We start from the raw sequence: 6,799 nt of genomic DNA, 5'->3' as shown, positions 1-6,799 counted from the left end.
ATGTGTGTATGTGCTATGTGTGTGTGTGTTTATGTGGGTTTTGTGTGTGTGTGCTTTGTGTGTACTTTGTAATGCTTGGGAGATCACACAATTGTTTCACATATGTTAGGCCAAAGTTTTATCACTGAACTATACTGTCTAGTTATAATACAATTTGTGTTTTAAGTTATGACTTTTTAAAATTTTCATTCCTAGTATGCTTTTCAAAATTATATATGATAAAATGTGATCCATCTTCTATCCACATTAGCAACTGTTAGTTTTATTCTTTCTCTTATTTCTTTGGAAATGAATTATATTCCTATTACAACTTTTTTACATTGTAACAGCTCTATACAATGCTTTGTTTTCTATTTTATTTTTTCCATGTTATCTGACTTTCAGTCCAAACTATCAGGTGGATTAAAAAGAAACTTGATTCAGAACACTTTATTTTTCTCCTTCTCTTCTCTGAAGTCTTTCTGTTTTTTGAAACAATACCAATGACATACAGCTCCTATGTGATCCACCATTCTTCCCCATCTCTCTCTCTTCTGCAGTACAGCTCAAGTCGTTATCATTCAGCTTTATTATGCTATAATGTTATCTAAAGCTTAACTCATTCCTAAATTAATTTTAGTTGCTTTGAGCAATCTCTAAAGACATTTATCTATATATAATATCAGGGGTTTGTGTTTCCACAATGTGCGAAATATGAGTGACTATCAAACATCCAGATATCTCTGGAGAATATTGGTCCACCTGCTCAATAATACCGTATGTAAATTCAAGGAATTCATAACAATCTTGTAAAATGGTGTAGCTTGAACCTTCATACAAGCTTTGAATCGTATTACCATGTTTAGTGAAGATAACCTAGTTCTATTATAAGAACAGACGCATAGAAGAAGGTAACAGATTTTTCAAAAATAAATTCTTAGTTTTATGTTCCACAGATAATGAAAAGGATGCTATGAGACTTTATGAAATAAAAACAGAATCTTAAATGGTTGTATTGGCACTATTGCCTCTCTAGATTTAAAGAATGATCTTAGAATATTACCTCAATCCTTTGTTTGTGTGTATGTATGTCGGTCATGGGGTTTGAACTCTGGGCTTGGGAGTTGTCCATGTGCTCTTCAGCTCAAAGTGAGCACTCTACCGCTTGAGCAACAGCAAAACTGCCAGTTTTCTAGTGGTTTATTGGAGATAAGATTCTCATGGACTTTCCTGCCCAGGATAGCTTTAAACCACCATCCTCAGATCTCAGCCTCCTCAGTAGCTAGGATTACAGGCGTGAGCCACCGGCACCTGGCCTACCTGAAACCTTATAAAGAATGATTATCAAACTAAATGTGAGATGTAAAAACCTGTAAAACATAAATGTAAATATTCATGACATCGGATTAGTAAAGGTTTCTAAAAATTTGACATGGAAAACATTAGTAGCTAAAGAGAAGCAAGAACTGGATTATATCAAGTGATAACCTTTCATAATTCAAAGGACACTATAACAGAAACGAAACCATATCCAACAGATAGAGGGCATATATTTGTTAATGCTACAATGTTAATGCTACAATGATTCTGAAACTTAAGTGTTTTTTGGGAGGGGTCCGGTTGTGGGCCCTGAACTCTGGGCCTGGGCCCTGTCCTTCAGCTCTTCAGCTCAAGGCTAGCGCTCTACCACTTGAGCCACAGATCGCTCTACCACTTGAGCCACAGAGCAACTTCCAGCTTTTTGTTTGCTTATGTGATGCAAAGGAATCGAACCCAGGGCCTCAGGCATGCAAGGCATCGCTCTACCACTGAGCCACCTTCCCAGCCCCTGAAACTTAAGTATTTTTATATCTTCTAATTCTATATAAATTTTTTCCTGAATAGTATATTTCGTTAAATAACATATGCAAATTAATAGTCAATAGGAGGAGCATATGAAATAAGCTCCTTTTTAGTGTCTAAGAAGTAATAAAAACTCACTAATAAGTCCATAATATAAAAAGAGGACACAAAATATAGTAATGCATTTGTGGAGAAATTGATATACTTCTGACAGTGATCGATTTGTATAAAACTACAATCATTTTAGCAAATAAGATTTCAAGTCTTCAAAAGGTGAAAGAGAATTTTTATAGGATCCAGGCATTACACTTCTATGAATGTATTAAACAGAAGTAAAAAACTTTTTTGGATAGAGAATGTAGTTAATTGACAGTGAACTTGAAAAGTATGTGTGAGACCCTGGAAATGATCCGCAAAAAACAAATTTGGAAAAGACACACTATAGAGGATGTATGCTGGGCAAATTCCTGTAACTGAATTTTATATCTATTTTTAATGTCTGTTCTAAAATTTACAGCATTTCTATTTGAAGGAATGCAAGTTTGTGAAAATCGGGCTTTGAAAACCTATGAAGGCACAATTCACTTCCAAAGCACTAAAATGTATACAATAAAAGGAGATAATATATTGTAAGTGAATTGCATGTCAGGAAAAAAAAAACTATTGTTAAAACTTCTTCACACAAAATGCAGAATAGCTAAAAAGATGTTTTGGTGTTGGCTAAAAACTCTTTGTAAACTACTGCATTTAAAACAAAGATGTGATTTCTGTTTATTTTGAGGGTATTTTGGCGGTTTGGATTTATACAGAGATAACTCAATCCAAAAGTATATGTGATAACTGGAATACCTAGGAATTATGCATCAATTCTAAGTAATTTTTTTATTATTTTTTATTGTGAAAATACTGTACAGATGGGTTACAATTACCTGGGCAAGATAATGAGTACATTTCTTATCAAGCATTGTAGCCTCCCCCTTTGTTTCTCCTTCCTCTCCCTTCCCATCCTCCCCCTGTCCCCCCACCCAATCCTCCCTCTTCCCCCCCAAAGTTGTAAAGTTCATTTTTCAACATAACGACTTTTACATCTCATTGTTAAAATGAGTCCACCTGTATCCCTATTGTTTTCCCATGGTTTCCCTTATTTGCAATATCTAGTATATGTCTGAGTCAAGCAGAAAAGGCCAGATAAGGTGATGTTAGGGAAATGAACCCTAAGGTAGGTATTCAAATGTTTTCTTTTCTTTCGTACGATTGTTTCTAACACATTTATGATTATTTCTTTGTTGCTTTGTATGTCCCTCCCCCACAGTATAACCCCTGCTTTCACTGTAGTTGATGTCGGTATAATTGTGGAGGGGAAGGGGTAAAACGTCTAAGTAATTGAGAAACTTTTCTGGAAGAAACTTTTAGCAAATGACAAAAGACACAAATCTATGCATCTGCATTTTATGAAAGTCATATGTTACATGCTCAATCCAATTGCTTATCTCTAGTTTTCTAGGAAAAACGTATTCTCAAGATAAGAAACAAAAGCAGTGAAAATAACAAAATACACAATCATCTTGATTTATTTGTGAAAGTAACAAATGAAATAAAATAATTCCACTGAAGGGAATCCAATATTAGTGTATGTGAAGATCTTCCTAAATGCCAATATCCATTACATTTTTGGAATTTTAATTTCTACTAACATAGGAAAACTAGAACAAAAAAAACAAATACAGACTTAGAGTGAACGAGCCTTGAAATCATTTTCTTAATTGTTTTGAAATTACAAAAGAATTGATACTCCTTTGCTTTGGAAATCATTTAAAAATATTTATCACTTATGATAATTCAAATACCAAGCAAGAGTAATTTTATATAATCATTATAAATATCATTTTATTACTATTGTAAATTAGAATAAAAAAATCAGTCCCAATATATGACGTACCTATCATTATTCTTAACTTCTAATCATTACCTAAATATTTTAAACAATCTAAATAATCATGTCTTTAACATGGACGTAAATGTTCTATACTTTTTTACTTAACATTTTCCAGGGGTATGTATTCATGTTTCTAAGAAATGTTCACAGCAGTTAAAAGATGCTTTTGTGAAATTAATGTGCTTGCTACATTTTTTGTTGTGGGTGTTGTTTTTAGTGGTTAATTGGAGATAAGAATCTAACAAGTACTTTTCTGTCTGGGCTAGTTTCGGAAACAATTCTAAGATCTCAGCACCCAGACTAGCTCTTATTATAAGGGTGAGTTACCGGCACTTGATTTCATGAAGTTTTTTTAAATTTTAATTCTATTTGAAGATACTTGTTTCACTAAAATGTATATCATTCTACACATAAATTTAGATATATGTATATATTTCTGAGGACAAATATTCTCTGAAAATATACTATTCTACACATAACATTTATATATAGAGAGAGAAGACAGATATACATATATATATAGAGAGAGAAGACAGACTCACTCTAAAAATTATATGCGACTATTTTTGACCTTTTTCATTTCAAAGATATACAGTCTATTTTTCTAAAAGTTTTCTAGAATAAAATAACTAATATTTCAATAGAAAGTAGAGTTTATTACTTTCAAGGGAATTTTAGATATACACATGATATTATAGTAACATTTACAGTATATTACTTGAAAAGGTTCTGCCCAAACTCTTAAATATTTGATTGTAGTTAGGGGAAGAAAGGAAGTTAATTCATACTGATTAGGAAATTGCAATGCTTCAAAAAATCTATTCCATAATTTGTTATAAGCACATAGTCAAACTACCTGATATGGTTTAGGTTTTTTGTTTATTTGTTCAAAATTTCAATATGAATTAATGCACAGTGGTAACATTAAAATTATTAATCAAAAGACAAATAATAAAATCATAGACACATATCTGATGTTCAATAATTAGCACTTATGTTGCTAATAATAATTTTGATGGGGAGGATGATGACCACAGTGTAGCCTGATAATGACGATGTTGTGATTGAAAAGGAAAAAAAAAAATACGTAGATATCTTTGAAGCTGGATTTCCCACATTGAATGCATAGTTATAAACAGCGTTGGATTACATACAATAAGAATAAGAGGAGGAGGGCTGGGAAGGTGGCTCAGTGGCAGAGTGCTGCCCTTGTCTACATGAGGCTCTGGGTTTGATTCCTCAGCACCACATAAGCAGAAAAAGCGGGAAGTGGCACTGTTGCTCAAGTGGTAGAGTGCATTGAGCGAAGAGCTGAGGGACAGTGCCAGGCCAAGAGTCCAGGCCCCATGACGAACCAAACAAAACAAAACAAAACAAAACAGAATAACAAAAGGAGAGTTTGAATATCAAGAATTACAATCACATAAACAGGTACAGACAGTAAAAACCCTAATGTTATTCCAGCAGTCTTTCTAATGTATATACACTCACTGTTCTTGGTGGTATTATTTTCTTATAAATAAAATCGTTTATTTCCACATTTTGATGGACTAAGATGTAGGTTTCAACTTAGTGTGATTAGTTCAAATAACATTCTCATATAGATACCATTCAATAACCAATGTTTTCAAATGATATATTAAGAGTATGTTCTTCATTACAGCTGTAAATACATGACACAATTTACATAATACTACTTACATTTCTGCAGTTACCATAAAAGGACACAAGCTGCAGAGCCAGGAGTTAAAATTTATTTTTATTTCTGCATAAAACTATTTCTGACTTTATACCAACAAACTGAATTTGACACTTTCCTTATTTGTAAGCTAAGGTAGAAAATGTATTGACTGTTTACTTTCTTTTTCCTTGCTCTAGACGTCAACAAATATATTCTTCAATATTTCTGGCAGATTACATCCATTAAATGTAAGACCAACATTCAATGTTGTGAGTAATTAATGGTACTAGAGTTTTTGTCTGAGTTATTCACTCGGTGTGCTTACAAGGAGACTCATTGGGTGATAGAGAGGACCAATATGAAAAGCTAGAAGTCAACAAATATATTCTTCAATATTTCTGGCAGATTACATCCATTAAATGTAAGACCAACATTCAATGTTGTGAGTAATTAATGATACTAGAATTTTTGTCTGAGTTCTTCACTCTGTGTGCTTACAAGGAGACTCATTGGGTGATGGAGAGGACCAATATGAAAAGACTGGGGAGAAATGCATACTTAGTAAACAGTTGGTTTAGGACTGAGTGACTGGTGATGGGTATTTGCAATAGGCTGGTGTGTCAGGGTCATAAAAAGAAGTACATAGAAATTACATTAGTGACAGAAACTGAGAAAATCTTGATCATTCATCTTATCTAATGGATGGAGGTAGGGTAAGAGGAAATCTAAAGTTTTTCCACATCTCTGTCTCCTAACTGTGTTAGTTACATTCTTGGTGATAAGGATGGATTTAGATGGATTTATCTTGGTGATAAAGATGGATTTAAAGGAAAAAACTCTCTGATAGTTCTAAGATTTATGTTAAACAGATGCAAAGATAGGTCTGTTTGGACATCATCAAAATATTCATAACCATGAATATGAAAAATAATAAAATCAGGGACATTATTAAAGGGAAGAGGAAAAGGAATGTTTTGACGAAAGTGTGAAGAATGTGAGTACCAGAGTGGACAAGATTGGAGGAAAGTGATAAATAAGGAAACAAAAAAGGAATAAACACAGATTTACAGAAGAAAAGGAAGGAAAGAATTTTCAGGAAGATATTGAAGGAAACCTACTATTTGGATTTGAAAAGTAAAAGAACATAGACAAGTTCAATAAGAACAGTGTTTTGGTGAAAGTTATATTGATAAAATGTTGAGATGTGAATGTGTGGACAAAATTCTGGATCGATTAATTCAACAGATCCTGTTGATTCTAAATGTTGGGAACAAATGCTTTAATCCTGACCTTAGAAATATTATACAGATATAACTGTCATGAACTTTTCTTAGTGGTATTCTGTGAATATTTTTGAAAAC

The sequence above is a fragment of the Dipodomys merriami genome, unplaced genomic scaffold, assembly GCF_024711535.1.
Source record: "Dipodomys merriami isolate MVZ:Mamm:240054 unplaced genomic scaffold, mDipMer1.0.p SCAF_383, whole genome shotgun sequence".
NCBI lineage: Eukaryota > Metazoa > Chordata > Mammalia > Rodentia > Heteromyidae > Dipodomys > Dipodomys merriami.
This window is presented reverse-complemented; position numbering follows the sequence as displayed.